Raw genomic sequence first — 25,194 nt, 5'->3', positions numbered from 1 at the left:
AGCCCCTCTGAGTTTTCTTATTTATAAAATGAGGTCATGGGGAAATCATAATGTCACTTCGCAGGGTTCTGACCACATGGAACAGTAAGTAGTAAAGGTAAGAAAAGGAGAAAAGATAGAGTTTGGTAGGTAGCGATTGCTAGGTGGCCCTTTGTGAAGTCACTTTTTTATAGGAAGTGCATACTGAGCCACTGAAGAAACAAAATAAAGAATCTACTCTTTTGGAGCTTTCACTACAGAGGAAAGGAAAGACAACGAACATACAGGAATAATAAAAAGATGCAGTGGACATTCAAATTTAAAAATCACAGTAGAAGACACACTGCCAAAACAATAGGATGTGTGTTTGAAGCAAGGGGGAGTATTTTGCATAGTATTTCGAAGGGAATTAATGGAAATATGTCTATTACTGTAATCCTTTTTTAATATAAACATTCACTGTATTTTATAATTACCCTTCATTGATCAAAAATTTACAACCATTTCTTTCTTCCTTCCTTTTTCATTTTCTTTTTTTGACATAGGATCTCGCTATGTAGTTCAGGCTGGTCTCAAACTTGTGGTAATCCTCTTGCCTCCAGAGTCCTGGGATTACAGGTGTGCACCATCACACCTGGCTGGCAATTTCTGTCCAATAAAAGCATTATTCATCCTCATCTACCTTGTCCACTGGAACTGGTACTATGCAACCTCGAGCTCTTCTCCAGAGTCAAAATTACCACAGAAGGTGAATGTTTTGAATTGATCCTGAACATTGAGTCAACTACAATGGCGCAGCACACCTAAAGACACTCATGAAAGAGAACTTCGAGAATTGCTTCATAAAGTGGCAAAAAACGATGGGATAAATGTGTTTGAAGTGAGGGAGAGTATTTTAAGGGGAATTAGTGGCAGTATGTCTTTTACTATAATAAATTAAGAAAAATGTAAATGTCCATCATATTTTTATCATATCTCATATAAACCTATTGACTTGTAACCATACAGACTAAGGTAACTATACATAGTAAGAAGAAAATAAAACAGGGTAAAAGGACTTTGGGGATGCAAGTGTCTCTGAAGATGCAATTTTAACTGAAAGCTGGATGTTGTGCCGAGGAAAGAAGATTCTAGGCCAAAGGAATGGTACATGTGAAGATGTTGACACTGGAGCCTATCTGGTGCAATCAAAAAGCAATGAAAAGGTCACTGGTTGGAGAGTAAATGTGGGAAAAAAATTTTTTTGGGGTACTGGGGAATCAAACTTAAAACCTTGCACTTGTGAAGCAGGAGGCAGAATCACTGAGCTAAATCCCCAGCCCTTGGAATTTTTTTATTTTAATTTATTTTATTTTTTTGTACAAGGGATCCAACTCAGGACCTTGTGCTTGTGAGGCAGGCAGCAGAACCACTGAGTTAAATCCCTGGCCTGGAAATTTTTAATAACAAAAATATGTAAGCCAAATTCAGGTGACATGGAGGGTAGTGTGACAGAGAAATAAGTGTCAAGGCTTTAAAGCCAACAAACTGGAATTCAAACTCAAGCTCTGCCATTTACTAGTGTTATATGCTTGAACAAGTCCTCTAACATTGATGAGCTTTGGTTTTCTTATCTGTAAAGTGGCCAAAAAAAAAAAAAGTTATTTTGCAGGACTGTTTTAAAGTGCAAATGAGGTTTGAAAAAGGATGTGTTTGAAAGATAGATTTGAGTTTGAATTCTAGTTGTATATCTTACTTGCTTTTCAGGAGTAGACTGAGATTTGGCTTTTGCACATATGAAATGGGAACAACAATATTATGTAACTGCACTGTTTTAAGGATTTAGCTAGATGAAATATACTTTTATTTTTGGCAGTTTCATTTTTATGTATGTTTATGTTTTTATTTGTCTTACTCAGGACCCACTATTTTCACTCACTCAAAAAAGTCATATCTTTCTTCAATTTGGAAAATTACTTTATTCACTAGCTCTTTGACTGATATCTCTTCTCTCTGCTTGCTATATTCTCTGTATGGTGAAGGTGAGCAGTGGTCCACAGCAGAAGTAATATCAATATTTCTGTAGCTTAAAACAACAAGGTTTAGTGCTGGGGATTTAGCTCAGTGGCACTGCACCTGCCTTGCAAGCGCGAGGTCCTGAGTTCAACCCTCGGTACCAAAAAATATAAATAAAAAAGGTTTATTCCTCACGCCTACTCCATTAAGCATTGACTGGTCCCTGTTCTGGATTGTGCTTACTCTGAGACCCAGTCTGTAAAAGAACCACAATTTGGAATGTTGCTCGTTGCTTTGGCAGAAGTGGGGAAGAAAAGAGCATGATGAATTTTGTGTTGAGTCCCTTTTTTTTGGTTTTGTGAGACATGGTCATGCTATGTAGTTCAGGCTGGTCTTGAACTCATTAGGTAGTCTAGAGTGGCCTCAAATTCACAGCGATCCTCCTGCCTCAGCCTCCCGAGTGCTGGGATTACAGGCGTGCACCACCACTTATGGCTCTGAGTCTTAAATCTTCCCAGAAGGGATATTCACTCACAGTGTGTTGACTAAAGTAAGTCACATGACCACATCCAATTTTTAGGCTTTGGGGAAGTACAGCTTTCCCACAGATCGAAGGAGGGATCAGAAAATAATAGGAGTTCAGCAATAATGGCTATTATTATGGAACTCTATTAGATGCATCATGCTTCTTAACTCCTCTTTTTTATTATCCTTTTACCCCATTCTGAGCTGCGTATCTTAGATAATTCACAAAGTTTCTCTTTAGCTAGGTCTGGACTACTGTTCAACCCAGCCACAGAGTTTTAATCTTCAAACACTAAACTTTTAATTTCTAGAATTTTTTTTCCATTTGTTCTTCATTTACCTGTCCCTTTGCTGTCTAGTGGATTCTATTTCTTCTTTTATATTTTTAAACATTTTAAAGTTTCTTTCAGAATAGGCTATTATTTCTAGCTCTAAGAGTACAAATCCTCTTAAGAACTAAACTGCTGATCTTGAAATGATTTGTTTTCTTGCCTACTTTAAAAATCTTTATTTTGGATTCATCTTCAGTGAGTCTATTTCTGTATGCTCTGATCATAGAAAGGTCCCTTCGGGGCAGCGTTACCTCTGTGGAAGACCTCTGGATATTACAGCATCTGGGCCAAATGTCAATGTTAAAGCCTCAGCGAGGGGATCTCAGAGTCACCAAGAGGTATGTATTCAGGGCTAACACACCATTTCTGGGTAGAGTGGCAGTGAGTTCCGCTTTCTCTTATTTCATCCATTGCCTTGGGTAGATATCCAGTTTTGCTAACTCTTCCAGAGGCTGCTGGGAGGAATTTTCATAGTCCCGTTTAATGAATGGTGTGGGCCTTTCTGACTGGGGGCCCTTGTAGGTTGTTACTCAGGCTCCTTTAGCTTCACCATGGATTCTGAACTCCGCTCCTCATGCTGCCATTCCAACACTGACTCTCATCCATTAAGACCTACTTTAGGTTCCAACATCCCAGTAGCATTCACTTTTTTTTTTTTTTTTTTGAGACAAAGTCTCACTATGTAGTTGAGACTGAGAACTCACTATGTAGCTCAGGTTGGTTTCAAACTCATAGCGATCCTCCTGCCTCAGCCTCCTGAGTGCTGTGATTACAGGAGTGTGCCACCATGCCTGGCCTTTGCATTCACTTTTTTTCCTTCTTATAATTCTGATTTTCAGACCCTCCTTCATTTCTAGGACCTTGAGATACCTTTTACTCCATTTGAGCTTAGTTATTTATTTTAAAAAAAGAGTTAATTTGAAGCAGAATATCTATGTTTTTGTACTTGGGGGTGGGGTCCTTTCAAATCACCTCAGCTTTTCATATTGACAAGAATTTTCTACTTTTTCATGAGAATAGACTTCATATGAGGGAGTTTAGTGAAGTGATAATTAGTAAGTTATGAAAGATCAAGGTGTTTTTGTTTCTTTAAAGAGGAGAGACACAAACATATACATATGCTCAAGGGAAAAAAACGGTAGATACATGAACATGGAGAAATTGCTGTCTAGAGACGACATTGGAATCCAGAATAGATGAACTTGGAATTTGGAGACTAGATAAGGGGTCAATTTTGGAGCGATGAAGCGTTAGCTCCTCCTTGGAAATAGAAAAGCAGGAAAGAAAGGGTCCACGTTGCTAAAAGTTGTTGGGAAATCTGGAAATTGATGTCTGATGCCTGTGTTTTCTCTGAGGTAGTCAGGATGTAGGTGAGCTACGGCAGTGGAAGCTTTAGACATTCACTGTGAGGAATAAGAGAGTTAGTAAAAAACAGACATACAAAGGAACTTCTGAAGAGATAAGCAGGCCAACTGAGATTGGAAACCATACATTTCTAATGTCACCAACACAGTGAATGGGAAATATTTTTTTTCTAACTGCCCACATGTGGGAGCAGAGAAGTATGTGGCTGGGTCTGTTGAAAGTTAGAGTTTGAAAGGCAGTTGCTGGTAAAAGACAAACAGGTAAAGGAAGAGAGGGTGAGAAGAGCACTTTGAAGTGATGAATTAGGAAAACTGAACTGAGCATGAGTTAAACCTATTCTTTTTCTTGAGACAGGGTCTCACTATATAATTGAGACTGACCTGGAACTCACTATGTAGCCCAGGCTTGAACTCACAGCGATCCTCCTGCCTCAGCCTCCCAAGTGCTGGGATTTCAGGCGTGCACCACCTGAATTAAACCAACTGAATTAAACCCACTCTTGAACCGTAACACAAAAATGAAACAGACTGGGCCATGATTGATGGTACAGCCCCAATAGACATTCGGACCTCCAGAAATGGCTACTGTCACTCAGGATGCAGTGTTACTTTTGCGATGAGATTTTCTACTTATGTCTTGAGTAGCAACTGCTTGTTGTTTTGGGAACAACTAGTATGCTTTTTCTGATCTCCATTCATTGATTTGTTATCTTTGTGTGCCCCTGGGTGAAACTCATCAAGACATCAAGTGGTTGGCATGAGCTATGTGGACCTCTCCTAGGCAGAGTCCTTGTACCACGCCATTCCATAGGCCTTTTAACCTTCAGGTCAAGTTGACGGGTTAGAATGGCAGACATGTCCTTGATGCACAAAGAGACCTCTCAGAAAGGTCTAAGACTTCCCACAATTCTTTCCAGAAGGAATAAAACCGCAGGTAGCACTTTCCTCATAAATGTTTAAATAGCATTTCTCCTCCTGGACTTGATAGTAGGTCTCTATCCATTTCTTTAATTTTTACATCTTGCCATCTTGTGTAGCTGGACGCAGCTCAAAAATTCCTCATGTAGCACACCTAATTGTGGAAGTTGCATATTCTATATTTGCTTGGAATTTACTCCACCCACACCCTTCTTCACATACACACATAAATAAGTTCACATATTCTTTTCTCCTCTAACTCCCAGCTCCCATTTTGAGGAAAAAAAATAAATTATTTTCTACACATAATTTTCTTCCTGATATGCATATATTAACAGTAGTAGTGTAGAATCTTCCAAAGTGTGATTAAAGGAGTGATTTCAGTTTCTAGGTGAAATTTTTACCATTTAATATAAAATATTCCAAAAATGTCTTTCAATTTCTATTACCTAGAGCAGGACTTGGCGTACTTTTTCTGTAAGGGGCCAGAGAGTAAATATTTCAGGTTTCAAAGGTTGTATCACAAGCAGTAGCACAGCTTACTCGCAATGGTAGCCGTAGACAATATTAAAATTAATGAGCATGGCTGTGTTCCAGTAAAACTTATTTACAAGAACAGGCATCAGGCTGGACTTGGCTAGAGTGCTGTAGTTTACTAAGCTCTGATCTAGAGGATTATTATTTATGGCTTCTGCTATTTGGCTGGGTAAGAAGAGCTAAATCTCACAATGGTAGTGGTTTTTTTGTAACAGATGGCATAAATGTTCACTGATCTGTTGACTCTTTATGTAAATTTAGTTATGCAGTGCTAAATAATTGAAGGTCACCACATCATGCCACTCTGGAATCATGCAGTGCCTAGACTGTGTGGCCATATGCAGCAGCTATGAATATATTTAAAGTTATTTTTCTGTGGTTCCAATTTCAGACCAGATTAAGGCAAAGAAAAGTCCTGTGTTCATTTATCCATTTATCCTTGCTGGAGCAAGGTTTGGTGACCCTTCTGATTGGCTCAGACCTTGCGTAACTGCCAAGAATATAAAACATGAGTCAAACAAGGTCTTTGTCCTCAAGGAGCTATGACTCAGGAAGACATATTAGTTTCCTAAGGCTGCTGAAACAAAGTTACCAGAAACCAGGTGGCTTAAGGAGAAATTGATTGATTGCCTCAAAGTTCCAGAGGCTAGAAGTTTGAAATCAAGTTGTTGCAGCGCCATGGTACCGCTGAAGGCTGTAGGCAAAATCCTTCTTTGCGTCTTCCCAGCCTCTGGTGGTCTCCCTGCAATCCTGAGTGTTCCTTGATTCATAGCTGCAGCGCTTCACTTTCCGCCTTCGTTGTCACATGACACCCTCCTCTCGTGTGTCGCTGTCTGTGTCCCCTATAACGACAACAGCACCATCCTACTTCAGCATTGTCTCATCTTAACTAATAATATCTATAAAGATCCTGTTTCCAAATAAGGTCACATTCTTAGTTACTAGGTGGTAGGATGTCAGCGTATCTTTTTGGAGTCTCAATTCAGCTCATAACATAAAACAAGAGTAAATGGGAAAACATATGATTGTTACTATGGAAACCTGTGTCAGAGAGAAAGAAGGCAAGGCCAGAGGAGACAAAGTTTTCACGAGAGTCGGGAAGGGTTCTGTAGACGATGTGATACTTGAGCAGCTTCTGGAAAATGATGCTGAGTGTTTAGCAGGCACAAAATAGGCTTGTAAATGGGACGTGGGAATGGAAGAGCATCCCCAGCCGATGCAGCAGCCAGGCAATAACACGACGTCACTTTCTTTAAAAATTTAATTTATTGTTACATTCTAGGTAGACAGTACAGTTACATTCATTACTGGGATCTTGCACCTTTACATGCCAGGTCTTGGTTCTCATTTGTTCCCCTTGTCCCCGCCCTCCCTTCACCCTCCCCTCCCCTCCCCCCCTTCAAACACTTTAATTCCATTTTTACATTTTCTCATATTTTTTTTCCTTTTCCCTTATTCCCCCTTCCCTACCCTTCTCACTTTTTAAATCAGGTTCCACCACACTCGGAAAGGGGCCTATGCTTCCTGTTTTCCAGAAGAATTAAAATGACTTCATAAACACCTTGGCTCTTGCTCTTTGGTATACTTATGACAGTTATTCGAGATCGATGACATGTCTCTAGTGGGAAGAGGGGCGATGAAATTAGAAGGCAGAGGGCTGGGTGGCAGATGACAAATCCAAGCTATATTTGCAGGGTACACACACTGGTTTTACTTAGTTTGCCTGTTGTAGATTGATAAAAATAGCAATACTGTCTAAAGATGATTTCATTGGCACTTTCACTAGATGGAGAAAAAGTCAATTGTATGTTTCATAGGAAAGGAGCAATGATAGAAACAGTGAAAGGAGATGAACCCTCCTCCTGGCACATCACCCAGTTGAAACCCTAGAGTATGAATGCATTTTATCTCATTATCCCCAAATTACAGGTAAAGATATAGAGAGTTTGAGAGTTTAAATATAGTACCTTACTTGCATAGCTACTGATTTCATTTCAAAAATAATCTAACCCTTCCCCGTACATGTACACACTAGGACTCTAACCTATCCAACACGGTAGCCACACAAGGGGCTGTTCAATAATGGAAATTAATTTAAAATTCCTTTCCTGGATTGCACTAATCCACTTTAAGAGCTCAATACCTACATGGTGCTGAGGGCTACTACCACGGAACACTTTGTAACTGGGTACTGCCTCATGACTTTGTTTTTGTTTTTGTTTTTGTTTTTTGAGACAGGGTCTCACTATGTAGTTGAGACTGACCTGGAACTCACCATGTAGCCCAGGCTGGTCTCGAACTCACAGCGATCCTCCTGCCTCAGCCTCCCGAGTGCTGGGATTACACCATGCCCAGCTCTACATGACTTTGTTTATGAAGATCAAGTTAGTGTGGTGTAGCATTCCAAATTGTTTCTGGTGAACAAGAAAAGCACAGTTAGTCATAGTTTGTGAACGATATTTGACTACTGTATTAATGAAGGAAATCTAATAATTTAGAGAAAATTGAGAAAGGTAGTTTTATAATCTACTGAAAAGTACCAAAATCAACAGAAACTGCCCTGTAGTAATCAGGGCCACGTTTACATTGTAATCAGTTATTTAGTTCAGCAAAATAACATCAACCATCTCATTAAATTAGCATTGTCAACTTAAATACCATGGTCTCCATAGGGTGGTTTAAAATTACTCTGGAAAAAAAAAAGCCACCAGGTTGTAAGAACTATAAGTATTAGGCATTTGTATCTGGTTTTATTTTTATGCCTTTTAAGCTATTATTGTACTAAGAGAAATTTAAGTTAATGTAAGGATCAGTGGAGACTTTTTATTCACCTTTAAAAGGGGCCATGATAGTAGTCAAGATTGAGAGACACTGTGCAGTAGCCCTTTGGATAAAGGAGGCTGGACATGCCACCTGTAACACAGCCACAGGCCCGCCCGGCTTGCATGGCTGTCCAAATCCTGTCAAATCAGAGTAACGAGGACACTCTTGGCACCAACGTGCCCCAGTTCCCCGGAGAGATATATTATGACACCAACTGCAGCAGCTGGCAAGGCTTCACACTGACAAAGCATTTTACTCCATAATTTTCTAATCACCCCACTATATCAGAATTCAATTAGTAAAATTTGATTTACACTATTCATAAAAACAGAATTTTCCACCACCCCTTTGTAGCTCTTAATACTCAGAACATGTTTGCAGCTCACATGGAGACCAACCACAAAGCAAGCCTTATCTTTTCGTATTTGGACACATTTTTCCTCTGTCTTCATCAGACCCTCTGTTCTCAAGCACCTCACTGATGGGAAATAGGACTCAAGAGCATCGTTTTCATGTTACCACTTCACAATGTTTTACTGAAGAATTTCATATCTTCTCACTTAATCTTAGGCCTCCGGCTTTCCCCTGGAAATCGACAGACGCATTTCACACTCGCTGAGTCAAACACAGCCTTCCTCACCGTAAATGGGAAATGGAGACTGGTTTTAGGGTGCAGCTCAGTGATAGAATTCTTGCCTAACGCGTACACATGAGGCCCAACGTTCAGTCCCAGCACTGAAAAGAACAAAACAAACAGGAAGATAAAAAAAAGTAAAAACAGACCAGTTTATGCTAGGCTGTCTCATTCAACACACCCCAGGGCTATTGTCAGCTCAAGCAAGTCTCAAGCAGGCCTGTGATCGCAGTCCTCAGAGGAGCCCATCCGGGCCACTTCTTTACCACTGAAGAAATAAACTGTTATTTTTAATGGTGTTATGTGTTACACTGAGACCCCCTTATTTATGTTGTGTCACGGCATGTACATGCCCAGAACTTTGACTGAATAGCTTACTGCTTATTTCTGAAAAATACTTGGTAAATATTCTTACTATTTCCTGCAAAGTGAGACAAGAAGACACTTCTTATGTAAGTGGCAAATAAAATTCCAAAACCTTAGGAACCAGAAGGATACTATGAAGTGCTTTTTTAAAAAAACAAACCCTGCTTAGCACCTTCTGAAATGCCTCAAAGATATGCAAGGTAAGGTAAGGAAGAGCTCTAAATATCTACCTCCCTCCCCTGAGAGGTGTTTCTGGCTGTCGAGATAAGTAAAGCCATCTTTTACTCAGATTTTGCAAGTGTAGTTAATTATAACCGGTGAAGTTCAATTATACAACGCTAATAATAGTACTTCCCATTTCTTTGGTTTTTCCTGAATGTCAGACACTATGCCAAGTTACATTATTTATTTCTTTATAGCCACTTGGTGAAGGTAGGTAAATATGATCTCCATTTTACAGATTTTATTTTAAAAATGGTGAGGCTTAGAAGTTAACCTGAGGTCACATAACTACTAAATGTTGGGAGAGGATTTGAACTTAGAACTTCTTGAACTCCCAACTCCAGACTCTTAGCCTTACAAGCAACAACACAATATAACACAATATAATAATATAGAATAATAAGATATATGGCTATATTCCAGTTAATCTGTTCCTACTCCTCAACCTAAGCACTCTTATTTTTAATAACTTCCAGGAACTGTCAAAGCAAGATTTCACTATTACAGAATGTATAATAAATATCGTGTAATAGGAAGAGGTCTAAAGGTATAAGGGAAGTGGGAAGGATAGGGGAAAGGTAAGAAGGGAAAAGAAAATACAAGAGAAAAGGGAAAAAATGGAAATAAAGTTTTTGTAAATAGGGAAGGGTAGAGGGGGTGAAAGGAGGCCAGGAGAATGGGCAAAAAATAAGCAAGATACATCCTGTGAAGGTACAAGATCCCAATGATGAAGGTAACTGTATTTTATACCTAAAATGTACCAATGGGGGAGAAAAAGGTTTTACTAATAGTCAGTTGTATATTACTTTTCCCCCCATGCTAGGGATCAAATCCAGGGCCTCATGCGTGCTAGGCAAGAGTAATGCCGTTGACTACATTCCTAGCCCCTAGTTTATTTTTAAGTTATTTCTTGGGGTGTTGGCAACTCAAATACCCTTCACAAAATTACCTGGGTTTTTGTTGTTGTTGTTGTTAATTCATAACATTTGGTCCAACTTTCATCTCCATCAGAGTCCTTCTAATGATAGGTTAGACCTCTTTTTATCCTACGGTGAGTTCTCAAAAATGCTGTTAAAATGATTTCGCTTCTCCACTGGGGTTACCTTTATAGAAGAGTTCAGCCACTAACAGCCCATCATTCATGGGAAACACAGCTTGGGATAGGAGTGGAATAATGAAGTAAGTACCCACTTTAAAAAGCAAGGGGAATTTTGAGACTCTGGATTTTTTTTTTTCCCCACCTCATCCTAATTTCTGCCAATATAACATCACCGATTTTGGGGAAAACATAAGGTTTAAGCCCAAGTTACTCTGAGAAGATCTTAGTTATTAGGTAAGCTTTGACAGTTAACTCTATTAACCTGAAAGTAGCATGTTAGGGAAAGCAGCTATCCCTTCCACTATTTCCAACCCTTGGCCCAGAGGCAAACTTGGAAAGCGTACATTCCCGTTGTTATTTCTTGTACCTTGTCAATTTATTTTAAGAGAAAATATATCCCCTTGAGAAGAAAAAATGGTGGCAAGCACTGATTAGACAATAATTTCATATGCTGTAGAACCTAATCAATAAATTCTATCTAACACTGTATGGAATTGATGGTGTTATAAACTTGTCCAAAGTTTGTGTGTGAATAACAAATAAAAAGGGTTTGCGAGGCAAATAATGTCTGCATAGCTGTAATGTGTGAGGATTTCAAATCTGAAAAAAAAAAAAAGCATGTTTTTTGCTATGTGTGTTGAAGCCCTAACTCCCAATGTGATAACATTTGGAGATGAGGATTGGGAGAGGTAATTAGGTTTAGATTAGATCATGAGGATGGGTCCTCATGATGGGATTAATACTTTCATAAGAAGAGATTTGAGCCAGGTGTGGTGATACACACCTGTAATCCCAGCACTGGCGAGGCTGAGGCAGGAGGATCGCTGAGTTTGAGACCAGCCTGGGCTGCATAGTGAGTTCCAGGTCAGTCTCAACTACATAGTGAGACCCTGTCTCAACAAACAAACAAATAAAAGAGGAAGAAGAAAGAAGAGAAGAAGAAGAAGAAGAAGAAGAAGAAGAAGAAGAAGAAGAAGAAGAAGAAGAAGAGATTTGAGAGAATTTGCTTTTTTCCTACCACATGAGGACAAAACAAGGTGGTCATCTCCAAGTCAGGAAAAGCCCTCACTAGTGTCCTATAGTACCAATACTAATACTTATAGTGCCCTAATCTCAGACTTTCTAGCCTCCAGAACTGTGAAAAAATAAATTTTTGTTGTTAAAGCCTCTCAGTTTATAGTATTTTATTATGATAGCCCATCTTTTTTTACTTTAAGAGCACTATTTGCACACAAAAGGTAATAGATTTGCAGTTACCATTTGTATATTCATTAAAGAAAATCTGATAGAACCTATCTTTGGCTGTGCTTTTATGGCTATCCTTAAACTTGGAAGTGATAAAACTGCCTTTAAAAAAGGTGTACAATGCAGTTACTTTCAAGTTTGGATAGAGTTGTAGCCAATTAGCTGGAATTTGCGGCCAAGTGTGTTGGTACGCACCTGTAATCCCAGAACTTGGGAGGCTGAGGCTAGAGCATCTCAAGTTCAAGGCTAGCCTGAATTATAGAGAGAGACCCTGTCTCAAACAAACCCCAATAAACAAATAAATAAAATAAAGAAGAATTTGTAAAGTTTTACTCTTTTGACTAAAAACTCCAGAGAAACCATTATGTTACCCATGAGCACATTCTCAAGCAAGATTTTGTTTTAATCTAAGGAATGAATTTATGTTGGTAATCATTGAAGCCGAGCGTGGGTTCAGAGTAATGTCCTTTGTGGATGTTTTGAAATGCTTACAATATAAGGTATGATGGAAATATGTGGTTAATGTTTAAATTTAAAAACACTTATTACAGTGAAAGACACATTGCTATTAATTCCTCTCAACACCCCAACCCTCCCAAGTCAAACACACTTATCTGTGTTCTGAAGCAGTTCTGGAAGTCCTCTGTCATGAGTGTTTTCACAAGATCTGATCAAAAAATACTGTGAATGCTGCCGCCACTTGTCACCTAATGGAAAAGCAGGCTCTTAAAAACAACAGTGTGCTCGCATTTTTATTATTTATTGATTGATTTTATTTTATTTTTACTCCCCAGATCTGGCACTGTGAGACTTCTGGCTCTTCCTCAAAGTCAAAATGACCTTGAAAGATAAATGTTTTGGATTAATTCGGGACACTGAGGCAGCCACAACAGTGCAACTAAAGACACAAAAGAGAATTTCTAGAATTGTTTTTAGAAAGTGGCAAGCTTAATGGGATAACTGTTCAAAGCAAAACAGTATCTTGAGAGGGATTAATGACAATGTGTCTTTTACTGTAATAATTTTAAAAATTTAAACATGTACCATATTTTCAATCACACTTCATACTAAATTTTCAGTGACTGCATACCAAATATATACAAGCTACCTACAAGCTACTAGGTAGGCAAATTCAGTTTTGGGGTTTTTTTTGTTTGTTTGTTTTTTGTTTTTTTTTTGTTTTTTTGTTTTTTTGAGACAGGGTCTCACTATGTAGTTGAGACAGCCCTGGAACTCACTATGTAGCCAGGCTGGTCTCAACTCACAGCGATCCTCCTGCCTCAGCCTCCCGAGTGCTAGTATTACAGGAGTGCGCCACCACACCCAGCTGCAAATTCAGTTTTCAATGTAAGCATTGTGTTTTGTTCCGTAACCTTTGCAAAAAGTGGAAAAGAACAACTTCCTGGTCCTCTTTTAAAAAATGCAAACTGTGCCAGCTGATTTGAATGAGAAAATGTTTTACACTCTATTTTCACAGCTGTCTTATCAGTTTCCTAAACTGAAGTAGGGTGGAGTACAAGGTTCAAGAATTTCAGGATGGGGGCCCAGAGGCTTTGTTGTCATAGTTTGAAGCTAAAGATATTTTCCCAGTCCAGCCTCTTGGAGTGAAGATATTTCCCCAGGGGGAAAAAACGTGGGGTGTTAAAGATGTATTCATAAAATGTACAGAGTAATTGAAGCTTAGAGTCCACAGAACACTCTGCCAGCATTGTGGGGGAAATGATTGGGTATTCCATTATTTTCACTTGGGAACTTTCCCAAAATGTGCAGTTTGATGACACAAAGCCAATTCGTTCCATGGCGCTCTCCCCCACCTGAACCCTGGGTGTGGCGAGCTCTCTTTGTTCAGGTGGAAGTGGGGGAGGAGCTGTCAGGAAATTAAGGAAAGTACCTTCTTGTTCTTCTTGCCTACTGATGGCAGGTACGTCAGGGCTGCATTCTCCTGGCTTTAGTGTGAGAAAGAGAATTTCTACAATTTCAAAATGAGTATCTCTTACTGTTTGGTTACTAGCTGCATAGTTATTTAGGTTCTTGATTTCTCTGTACATAATCAGGATTTCCCTGCATGTGGAATAGGAATATATGAATTGAGCTGGTGATTTTATGAAAAACTAAAGTCTCTCTCTTTTTTTTTTTTTTTTTTTTGTTCTTTTGCTGAGGTTTCATTTTACTCATAACCTAGTTTTAGACAGGGGATGTGGGTGGTAAGCATCCAGGCCCTTTATGAGGTATTACACAATCTATTGGAGTTACACAGAGTGGATAAAAAAGTGCCTATAACCCACTTTTAAAAATGTTTCATAATGTACACTCTGGAATCCTATAAAATTCTTCAGACCATGGACTTACTGACACTGAATTAGATTCCCACTGCCTTTATAGTTCATAGGGTAGAAAGTGAAAAGTTGGCAAGGGAGATAGGCCAGGAGGTGAGGGAAATGTTTTGCCTTTGGGAGCTGCCAACCCTCTTACTGGGTCAAAAGTTGGAATGCCCAACTCAGAAGAGTCCCATATTTTGGAAATTGCAGTTGATATAACTGATAGACTTATCCCAAAAGATTGCTCATCAGAAACCTTTATTAAAAAAAAAACATACATTAAGTTCTCTTTCTTTTTGTCTGTCCAGGATTTTAAAGGTAAATTTGTTGTCTTTGTTTTTAATCATCATGAATCATGTTTTGAGAGCTCAAAAAATATGTAATTTGGTTGTTGGGAAAATTTACAAAGGAGTTGTGAGTCATTGTGGGCCCCCACTTCAAGATACTTATCTTTAATAGTTCGTTAAATAAATACTTCATTATGTGCTAGTTACCACTCTAGGTGCCAGACATATGTCCAAATGCAAGATTCTCATAGAACTTGCATTCTAGGCTCATTTAAAACAATGGAACATCAGGGCAGGATGAGTGCTAATATGAAAATAAAACAGGACAGAGTAACAGAGATGAGTTACGGAGGTGGTAAGGGAAGGCTGAGAAGCTGACATGTGAGGCCCCACTCTTGGGACGAAGCCGGTTGTGAAACACCAAGGGAATTCATAATCCAGGGAGAAGGCGCAAACAGAACAGGAACGCCACACTTTACCGTGCTCAAAGAACAAGGAGGCCTGGGAATGAGGCTTGAGGAGAAGGCAGAGGATGATCAGGTCAGGCAGAGGGCCAGAGACATGATCCCACACAGCCTTGTAGGCCAGATTTTATGCTAAACACAATAGAAAGGTGGTTTATATTTGTAGTTTAATATATTACTCTAGTTATCGCGTGGAGGGTGAGTTATATTAAGTGGCTATCGGTGCAATTCTAGTAAAAGGTGATAAGAGGCTTGGATGTGGATAGAGAGGGAAGATAAGCAGACAAATTGGAGATATTCTGACGTAGGGCAGACAGCACTTGTTTCCTTTTGTTGTTGTTTTGTTTGTTTGTTTTTTGAGACAGGGTCTCACTATGTAGTCGACTGACCTGGAACTCGCTATGTAGCCTGGGCTGGTCTCGAACTCACAGCGATCCTCCTGCCTCAGCCTCCCGAGTGCTGGGATTACAGGCATGCACCACCACGCTTGGCTGCACTTGTTTCCAACTAATTTAAATGGCTCCTTGCAAGTCAAATTCACTAGAAACTCTTTTTTTTCTACTCCTTTCTTAATTTCTTTCTTGATTTGTCTAGCTTTTCATTCTGACCCTCTTTCCGCACTCATTCCTCATTCACTCCCTTGCATTTAACTTCCAACTCTTTGCTGATGAAGATGAAAATCTATTTCTAATCAAGGCACCTTATTTCAAGTCCAGAGTTGCTTATCTATAACTTGTGACTGTCTCATAGGGTCTTCAAAGCTAGTGTGACATTACCTTCACCTATTGTACACCTGTCTTGCTCCTTTTGGATCTCACCTTAAGAAACGGTCCTGCCATCACCAAGAAGACGCCTAGAAATCTCCTTCCTCTTGTTTTTTTTTTGTTTGTTTGTTTTATTAGATAGGATGTGGCTATGCAATTCAGGAGTTCAAGCTGGCCTTGACCTGTGTAGCCTAGGCTGGTGTGGAACTGGCCATGATCCTCCTGCCTCAGTCTCCCAAGTTCCCGAGGGCTGTGATCACAGGTGTGCACCACCACGCGCAGCCCTCCTGCTGTTCTTTACGCTCCACTTACTATCTAGCTTTCTTTCCCTTGTATAAGGGTTAGTGAAAGGAGAGCTTAGGCAAGCATGGAAATAGTGAACTCTTAACTGAATTTATGCCGTGGAGGAATAACAGATTTGAGACAATGAGACCAGAACCAGTATATTAACCCTAAGCAGCTACCAGTTCTCCTCAATAAGGCTAAGTACTAGAATTTTCTGGGTAGTTAAGCCGGGCATGGTGGCACATATCTGTTCTCTAAGCACTCAGGAGGCTGAGGGAGGAGGATCTCAAGTTCAAGGCCAGACATAGTATAGTGAGAATTTGTTTAAAAAAATTTTTTTTTGTGTGTGTGGTACCGGGGATTGAACTCGGGTCCTTGTGCTTGCAAGGCAGGCCACTGAACCGCTGAGCTAAATCCCTGGCCCCTCAAAAATATTTTCTAAAAAATGTTTTTCTGGGGAGTTGCATTAGTTCTTAGGTCCCATCTGAAACCAACAAATCAAAAAATCTGTTGCTGGGCCAGGGATTTAGCTCAGTGGTTCCACCGCCTGCCTCACAAGCACAAGGACCTGACTTCAATCCCGGTACAAAAACAAAAAAAATCTGGTGCTGAAGACTGAATTATGTTCCCTCCAAAATTCCTATGTTGAAGCCCAAACTTCTATATGACTGTATTTGGAGATAAGACTTCTTAAAAGGCGGTAATGGGGTCATGAAAGTAGAATCCTATTCTCTTCTTATAAGAAGAGGAAGAGACACCACCAACCCAGTGTGCATGAACAAAAGGCCACACGGGGGACAAGGATTTAGCTCAGTGGAGCCATCACCTGCCTCGAAAGCACAAGGTCTTAAGATCCATCCTCCTACCAAAACAAAAAAACAAACAAACAAAAAGCTTGTACTAAACGGCCATGTGAGGGCATAGAAGGAGGCCACTTGCAGACCAAGTAGAGAGACCACACCCAAAACCAACTCTCATGGCGCCTTGACCTTAGATATCTGTCTTCCAAACATGAGAATATAGATTAACTGCTGTTTATGCCATCCATTGAGTAGCATTTTGGGAGGGCAGCCGTAGCTGGCTGGGATGAAACTGAGTGATTCAGATGCATAGCTAGATGGGAGATGCAATGCGGTACGCCCAAGGTACCTGTAATAACGCACACACAGTCAGAGATGAGAGATGAGGAGCCCAGACGAAAGGAAGCAAGCCTTGAGAATGCCTTTGGCATCTTTTGACATGGTTTCAGCTCAGGCTTCCACTAGTGTGCCAGAGTAATTAAGGATCACAGACTAAAGCAGTCACGCTTTCACAGGGGTCAGCTCTTCATAGGTCTGGCAACAAGAGCATCTTCACTGGCATTGTCCCTGTCCTCCTATAGTCTAGTACAGGGACTGGCAAATTGTGGACCACAGGCCAAAGTTGACCCTCCTTCCTGTTTTCATAAATAAAATTGTACTGGAATATGGTGATACTTTTTCATGTATTATTTATAGCTGCTTCTGTGCTATCCTGGCAGTGTGAAGTATTTACATCAACAAAGCATAAACTATTACTGTGTGGCCCTTTACAGAAAAAGAAAAGTTTACTGATACCTGCACAAATAGATAGCTATATTCTAACAGTGATTAGGCCAGAGAGCCATCATTCTTCATGTATTAGGGCTTCACTGGTCCAAAAGAATAAAAATCTTTCACAGTGTGCCCATGGTAGCATTTACTGAGCACCTACTCTGTGCTTTGTTCTCTGGTAAAAAATAGGGACAGGACAGTGGGTAAGAGAACAGTCTTGCCCTTACATCCAAGCAAACAGGGCACTCACTTTAAAGTGTGCTGCACATTACAGACACACAAAAATAAGCTTATTTGCCAGGCATGGTAGTGACCACCTGTAATCCCATCACTCAGGAGGCTAAGGCAGGAGGATCACCCCAAGTTCCAGGCCAGCATGGACACAGAAAGTTCAAGAGCAGTCTGAGCTACAAAGCAAGACCTTGTCTCTAAAACAAAATAAAACCAAACAAACTCAAACAACTTATTCAAAAAATACATGGTACTCCTGTTCACTTGGGCCCCAAGTTAGCACTGGGCACGTGACCTGTAGTTTTAAACAAGCATTTTCAGGCTCTAAGAAAGTGTTTCCCTGTATCTATTGCTTCATGTCTATATCTATATCTGTATATCTATATCTATATCTGTATATCTATATCTATATCTATTGCTTCATGTCTTCAAAACTAAAGATGGATCATGTCAGAATATCACAGGTACTTGTGGATTGTGCTACTATTAGTGGGAAAGATATTTCTCTAGAAGATTTGAGTAGTGAAAGGCTTTAGATAAGAGACAAATGAGCTTGTAAAATCTTCCTCTTGAAACAGATTATTGCAAAAGAGGTATGATTTCCCATTGCCACTAAAGGTTCATTTTTTTGTAATTCTTAGTATTCTTCCCATTTGTAGTTCTGAGGGTGCTGTGAAATGGTATATTAGCTAGATTAAATGATTCATATTATATTTGTGCATATATAAGAATAGATATCGCATATAAAGCCTGATACCAGTTTTTTTGTGTGTGGTACTGGAGATTAAACCCAGGGCCTCATGCATGTGGCAAGTGTTATACTACACAACTACATCCCCGGCTAGATATCAATTCCTTACATTGTCAGCTAATAGACATTGAACACCAGAGATGGTATCCTTTTATTTATGTATGTATTTAATAAAATTTCATTAAATTGTCACATATTTAAATTAAAATTCTAGCCGGGGATTTAGCTCAGTGGTTCCACTGCCTGCCTCACAAGCACAAGGACCCGAGTTCGATCCCCAGTACCCCCCAAAATTTTTTTAAATTAAAATTCTAGCTTTGAATCCCTCTTTTATTTTGCTTATTAACTTAATATACAATTTTAAATAATTTGGGAGGAAATAGCATATATAAAACAATATTCATGTGTGTGACTTTCTTATATTTAATTTATTTTTTGGGGGGTGGGTACCGGGTATATGAACTCGGGTCCTTGTGCTTGTGAGGCAGGCAGCAGAACCACTGAGCTAAATCCTCCGCCCTAATTTACTTTTGTGATGAATCTATATCCAGATATTATGTACTTTCAATGCAATAAATTTTAATTTTGAGTCCCGAGATATTACTACCACTTGAACATGTTCTATGAAAATTTAGATTCTAACAACATAACCAGTGGTTTTGCCAAAATCAAGACTAGAAAAATAGATTTTATAAAATAAACATACAATAGTTCTTCAATCGTATGTCATTTTCATTACTCATCTAAACGTTATTGGCTTGTTAGCAGAGCACCCAGACATTCTCAATAATACTTAAATTGCCTTTAATAGTTTTCCAACTTTGAATCACATGCAACCATAGCTTCTTCCTTATTTATTCCTTATTTATTTTTACCATATATGAGTGAATACTTGTCAGGGTAAAGGTATTTTATTTTACTGTTTGTTAGCTTGACATATAACATTTAAACATTTAAGGACAGTGTCTGTAGCTTCATTTACTCTCTTGCCAGGGCTTTCTGAATCTAGCCTACAAGATAGAACTGTCCTCTTTCTTCAAGGAGTGAGCCTGCGGCCTAGTGGGAATCTAGACAAATAAGTAGGACATTGTAATTACTGCTGAGATACAGCAGAATGCCGTGGGGATGTCTATTGGGCTGGGGTGCAGTCAGGGAGGACTTCCCGGAGGAATTTGTAGGCTGAAGGATAAAGGAGCATTAACCAGATGAAGGGAGGAAGGGGGTGGTTGTGGAAAAGGGATCTATCTATAAGAAAAGAAAAGTTCCAGACAGAAGGAACAGTATCAGACAAGGTCAACAAAGTTTTTCTATTGAAGGCCAGGTAGTATTGGAGGCTTTGCCGGCCATACATCTCTGTCCTAGGTCCTCATCCCTACTGTTGTAGCACAAAAGCAGTCACAGGCAATGCATAAATGAAAATAGGAGTGAATGCGTTTCACAGAGAGGCATCAGGCTCTGAGGTAAATGGGAAGGCCGCAAGTTGGGAGAAAGCTCACTTCAGTGGCTGACAGCCTGGCAAATTCAGAACAAGGCGGCAGAGTGGACCAGAGGAGTCAGGACACAGAGATCTGGGGGGTTATTGATGCACACCTCCTGGACTAGAGCAGTAATGGGCAGAGGGAGGAAAGTGGGTGGTTTGGAGAAAACTCCGGCGAATGGTAGTCAGCAGGAAGAAGGCGAGGCAGGGCCGGCTGCCCTGAGGGAGGCAGAGATGGTGTTGGGGAGGGAGGCTGGGAGGCAGGTTTAAGGTGAGGTTGGGGATAGGTGATGGGACCCATTCCCCTCCACGCACGGTTCAGTGCCTCCACACACACTTGGACATATACAGCAGATATTTTTGTCAGAAATGTGCCTGGCAGGTCTATGAAAGTAACAATCTATAAATCCTGAGAAAGTCAGAGGGAACCTGAACATGCAGAGCTAAATACCTTTGAAATGACAGTCCTAGGGAATAATTACTATTGACAGATTTTTCTAGCCTATGGGAACTGCAGGCTCTTGATACTCTCGTTCTCTTTTATTCACAACTAATTTAACACCAGCGCAGGACACCGTATCTGCTGGCAGCAATAGCCAACTTGGTCTGGAAAGGCAGCTTCGTCAAGACAGTAAATCTGGTCAGCCAGATGGATTGGCAGTTCGGAGGTCAGTGCCCCAGCATGCAGGATTTGCTGCTGGCTGAGGGAGGGGGCTGGTTCAGGAAGCCCAGGAGTGGCATCCTGTGTACAGTGAGGGAGCATTGCAGCGGCATGACGAAGGGAGCAGGCTGGGTAAGTGACCCGTAACGCACAACCCTCTGGGCTGGGTTAGCTGAAAGCGCTGTTCATCTATCAAGCCAGAGCCAGAAGTAGCGTGGTGTCCCAGAAACAGTTTGGAGATTCTCTGAGTGTGAATTTATGGGCCTGTTGGCATTTGCTATCTATCAGAAGTATACTCCATGGAGTACCTGCCTTAACTAAATGCTGCTGTGCTATTTGAGGAGCAGTGGCCCTGATGACAGCGCAGGAAGCAGGCACTACGCAGTGCCCCCTAGGGCTGTGGCTGGAGTGGCAGAGGCCTCCGTCACGTTGCCCGAGGACAGCTTTCCTTGATTCCCTTCTTGTCCCCTTGATCCTTATTACCCTGGCTCCTTGAGTGACCTCTTAAAAATGTAAATGGGATCATATTACTCCTCTGTTTAAAAGCCTTCTTGACTAAAGTTGAAAAACAGAATAAAATGAAATCCTTTAGCAGGTGCAGTGGCATATGCCTATCTAAAATCCCAGTGCTCTGGGAGGCTAGGCAGGAGGATCCCAAGTTCAAGCCCAGCCTGGGCAAGTTAACAACTCAGCAAACTCTAAAAGTGAAAAAGTGGGCTGAGCCTGGTGGCGCATACCTGTAATCCCAGCACTCAGGAGGCTAGGCAGAAAGATTGCCATGAGTTCAAGGCCAGCAGGGACTTGAACAGAGCAAGTTCAAGGCCAGTGAACTGATTGATTAAAAAATAAAAAAAAAAAAAAAAAAAAAAAAAAAAAAAAAAAAAAAAAGTGAAGTGCTGGGGATGTAATTCAGAGAGAAGGCTCAGAGTTTGAATACCCAGTACCACCCTCTCTCCCAAAGTAACCTATAACGACCCTTCCTACTTTAGTGTCTCTACTGTTCCCTTATTCTAGAACGATCTCTGCATCCTCACACCATTCACCCCTAACGTGGTGACTCCTCACATTTCAATGCCCACTAAAAATAATCTCTTCCGATGGACTCTTTCTGATTACCCAGGCTATGTTGGCGCTCCCTCTCTTTTTCTAACATAGCACCATATTGTTTTTTAAAAATTGTTTAGCCATAAAATTACATACTTCATAATTTTCATAATTATTTATATGTTTGTTTATTGTCATCTCCCCATACCAGTCTGTAAGGTCCAGGGTGCAGGTCTGTAATTTTGTCCACCACTGTATTCCCACAGTGAGGTGGACCAACAGGTGTTTGTTGAATAAACGAGTGAGTAAATAGAAAGTCATTCAACTAATCCATCAGTTGATCTATTCATAAGTATATAATATATATTTGTGAGTATAAATATACAATCTCTATTCCAGTTGCTTAGTGAGTGATTTGCTATCAGCTCTCATGGTTCTGAATTGTCATCGTTTCAGTTAGAAAGTTTTCTTGGACTATCAGATGGTTGTTCAGCTGGGGCTGGGGTCATCTGAAGGGTTGTCTGTGAGTCACACACCTGTGCTGTAAACTGCAGGACCTCCGTGTGGACACTCCACGTTCAGTTTGGTGGCCAGCTTTTAGTGTTCCCACAACAAAAAGTTGTATCTAGAAGACCCAGGCAGAAGGCTAATGTAGCCTCAAAAGTCACACAGTGTCACTGAAACCATATCCTATTAGGCATGAGTAACTCACAAGGCATCCCAGATTCAAAGGGAAGAATTTCACAAGGGCATAACTACTAATCCTAGTTCACTCAGGGTCATCATTCCTTAGGTGAGGCTTCTGCTCCTAATTCCTTTGCTGCTCTTAGGCTCATACCCAAACCTTGTCTGATATGTACCCTTTATTGCAATAGCAATGATAAAGGTGAAGTGTCTCTTCTCCAGTCTTTGGAGGGCGGAAGTCAGTCATTCAGTGACTGGTGACCCCCAAACCTGGCCAGTGTATTTTGCAGGATAACTTGCAGTGGGAGGAGTAGCAGTGCCAAAGCAAAAGCCGGTGCTGCTGGGCAGCATCCAGGAAACTTAGTGCTCACTGTTCATTACCAAGAGCAGGGCACCAACCCTGGCTAGCACTCACAGCACTGAAATCACTGACTTTGAGAGCCAAGTCCAAGGAGAATTGAATTTGGGATAGTTTCAAGGGTAGACGATGCCAGCCTGTCTCATTTTGCCTTGTAGCTAGTGTTTTCATCCAAATGTGAAACACTCTCTCTCTCTCCACCTCTCTGCACTCCCACACCCCCTCCTCTTTCCAAATGTCCTTCCAGCTGCTATTTTTGATTCTGGCCTCCAGGCAAATGTTTCACTGTAGCAGAATTACTGTAAAATTCCTTCCTGTGCTTCCACAGATAATGGAGCTATGGCCCATAGGACCTAGGACTATTCCCTAGAGAACTCCAGAAGCACACCACTTCAGAAATGGCCCAAAGACAATCCCGAAAGACAGATCTAAGAAAACAGAACTATCGTAGAAGGCTCTCTTCAGAGCAATGGGTCAAACAGTATGATTGTTTTAAGTGGCATGTGTTCAAAGTAGGTATGTTTTCTTTCTTTTATGTGTACCAAGTCAGTTTCAAAGCATCAAAGACAACTGAGACACAGAAAATAGTATTGTGAAGTTTGCTGATGGGCTTTCAAACATACAATCCAATGATTAAAATGAAAAAGAACATTAATGGGTATTGTAAAAACAGAGAGCAAATTTTGACCAAAAACAACCTGCAAAACTGCAGGGGAAACAACATCTTTGAAAAACAATGAGTCATAAGTCTTTTTTTTTTCCTCTTTCTCTGATGGACAGAGAATACAAAAAAGACTATCTGGAGTACTGATGGCTGGTGTTTCCTTAGCTGCCACTTCAGCAAGTCCAGGGAAGGCTTGATGATGGTCTGAGTCAAGTTTAAGAAGTAAGGCTCAGGGCTAGGTATATAGATCAGTGGTAAAGCACTTGCCCAGCATGCTCAAGGTCCTGACTTTGATCTCCAGCATGAGCAAAAATTATCAATAACAACAAACAAAGCAAGACTCTTCTGTCAAGTTTAAGTAATCAGACATCCTCAAATGAAACACTTCTGGAAGTATGTGTGTGCTGTCTTGATTTCCAATTGGTTATTCCTTTTGAGTTTCTGCTATTGAAATATAATTTCATTTCAAATTCATTAGTTCAGTACTAAGAGAAGTTCATATGGCTGCCTTTGTGGAGTCCATTTTAAATTGTCAAAACAATTTATTGCAAAGAGAGAAAATAGAAGTCCTTTCTAAGAAAAAAGAAAAAGAGGCAAGCCAAAACTTAATTTATTTGAGAATCCAGTTGCAAAAGTTGATGGTGGCCAAATGTTTTCTGCCAGATTCTCCCAGGGACAGACAAATAGCAAGGTAGAGACTTGTGAAGCGTTGAGTAGATTTCACCTCAATTCTTTTTTTTCTTTTCTTTTCTCTCTCTCTCTTTTTTTTTTTTTTGGTACCGGGGATCGAACTTGGACCTTGTGCTTGTGAGGCAGGCGGAGGAACCACTGAACTAAATCCCCGGCCCTCACCTCAATTCCTCATCCCTCTCTCTTTCCATGCCTCTTGCCATGTGACATTGCAGATTATGCCCCAAAGGGAAAGTATATTTTTCCATCCTTTGACACCGACTCTGATTTATATCAGCCAATGGAACTTTCACAAATGTGATACAAAGTCTTAAAAACACTTGCTCTAGTAGACATATCTTCTGTCATTGCAGAGAGAAGAATGTGTCCCAGCTAGCTGGCCAGTCCCATGAGGACAGACAAAAGCAAGAGTTGTCCTGCTAAGCTTAGGACAGAAGACAGCCCAGCTGACAACACACGCATGAGTAAGCCCGGTCTAGATCAATCCAACCAATTCCAAGAGGAATGACCTTCAATCACGAGGTACCATTATTATAATTTTGTTTATGTCAGTAACTAACCAATAGAGGTGTTACGGGTATATGTTGCCTCCCCCCAGTTACTTATATACTCTCAGAGTAGCTGTAATATCTTAAAAATTAATAACCAAGTAAATCTACAGGGACATTAGTGGATATATGCAACATGAGTCTGCCATGCCTATCTAAAACCACAGAAAGTCTTCCCTATTCTAACAAAAGATCCTGAGGCTTTATCTGAATATTGCCATTTTAATTTGAGTTCCACTAGAAATCATTTCTGAGGTAAGAATTCAGGTGCAAATAGTTTAAGTAGTGTAAGTATGGGAGTAGCTGACACGGGGAAGAGAAAGTAGACCACAATATGTTATCCAGGTAGCTTCTACCA

At 40.4% G+C, this 25,194-nt stretch overlaps 1 long non-coding RNA gene across 1 annotated transcript in view; it reads left to right on the top strand.

The window, feature by feature from the left end:
- Window positions 1–24,840, top strand: part of LOC104871548 — a 34,735-nt gene extending 9,895 nt beyond the window's left edge. Inside the window, exons 3-5 of the long non-coding RNA XR_782899.2 lie at window positions 582–727; window positions 3,058–3,169; window positions 24,642–24,840. This is a non-coding gene — a long non-coding RNA (uncharacterized LOC104871548). The remainder of the gene's footprint in view (window positions 1–581; window positions 728–3,057; window positions 3,170–24,641) is intronic.
- Window positions 24,841–25,194: the final 354 nt, after the last annotated feature.

This window comes from Fukomys damarensis, unplaced genomic scaffold (assembly GCF_012274545.1).
Source record: "Fukomys damarensis isolate Sample0158 unplaced genomic scaffold, DMR_v1.0_HiC HiC_scaffold_23, whole genome shotgun sequence".
NCBI lineage: Eukaryota > Metazoa > Chordata > Mammalia > Rodentia > Bathyergidae > Fukomys > Fukomys damarensis.
This window is presented reverse-complemented; position numbering and strand designations above follow the sequence as displayed.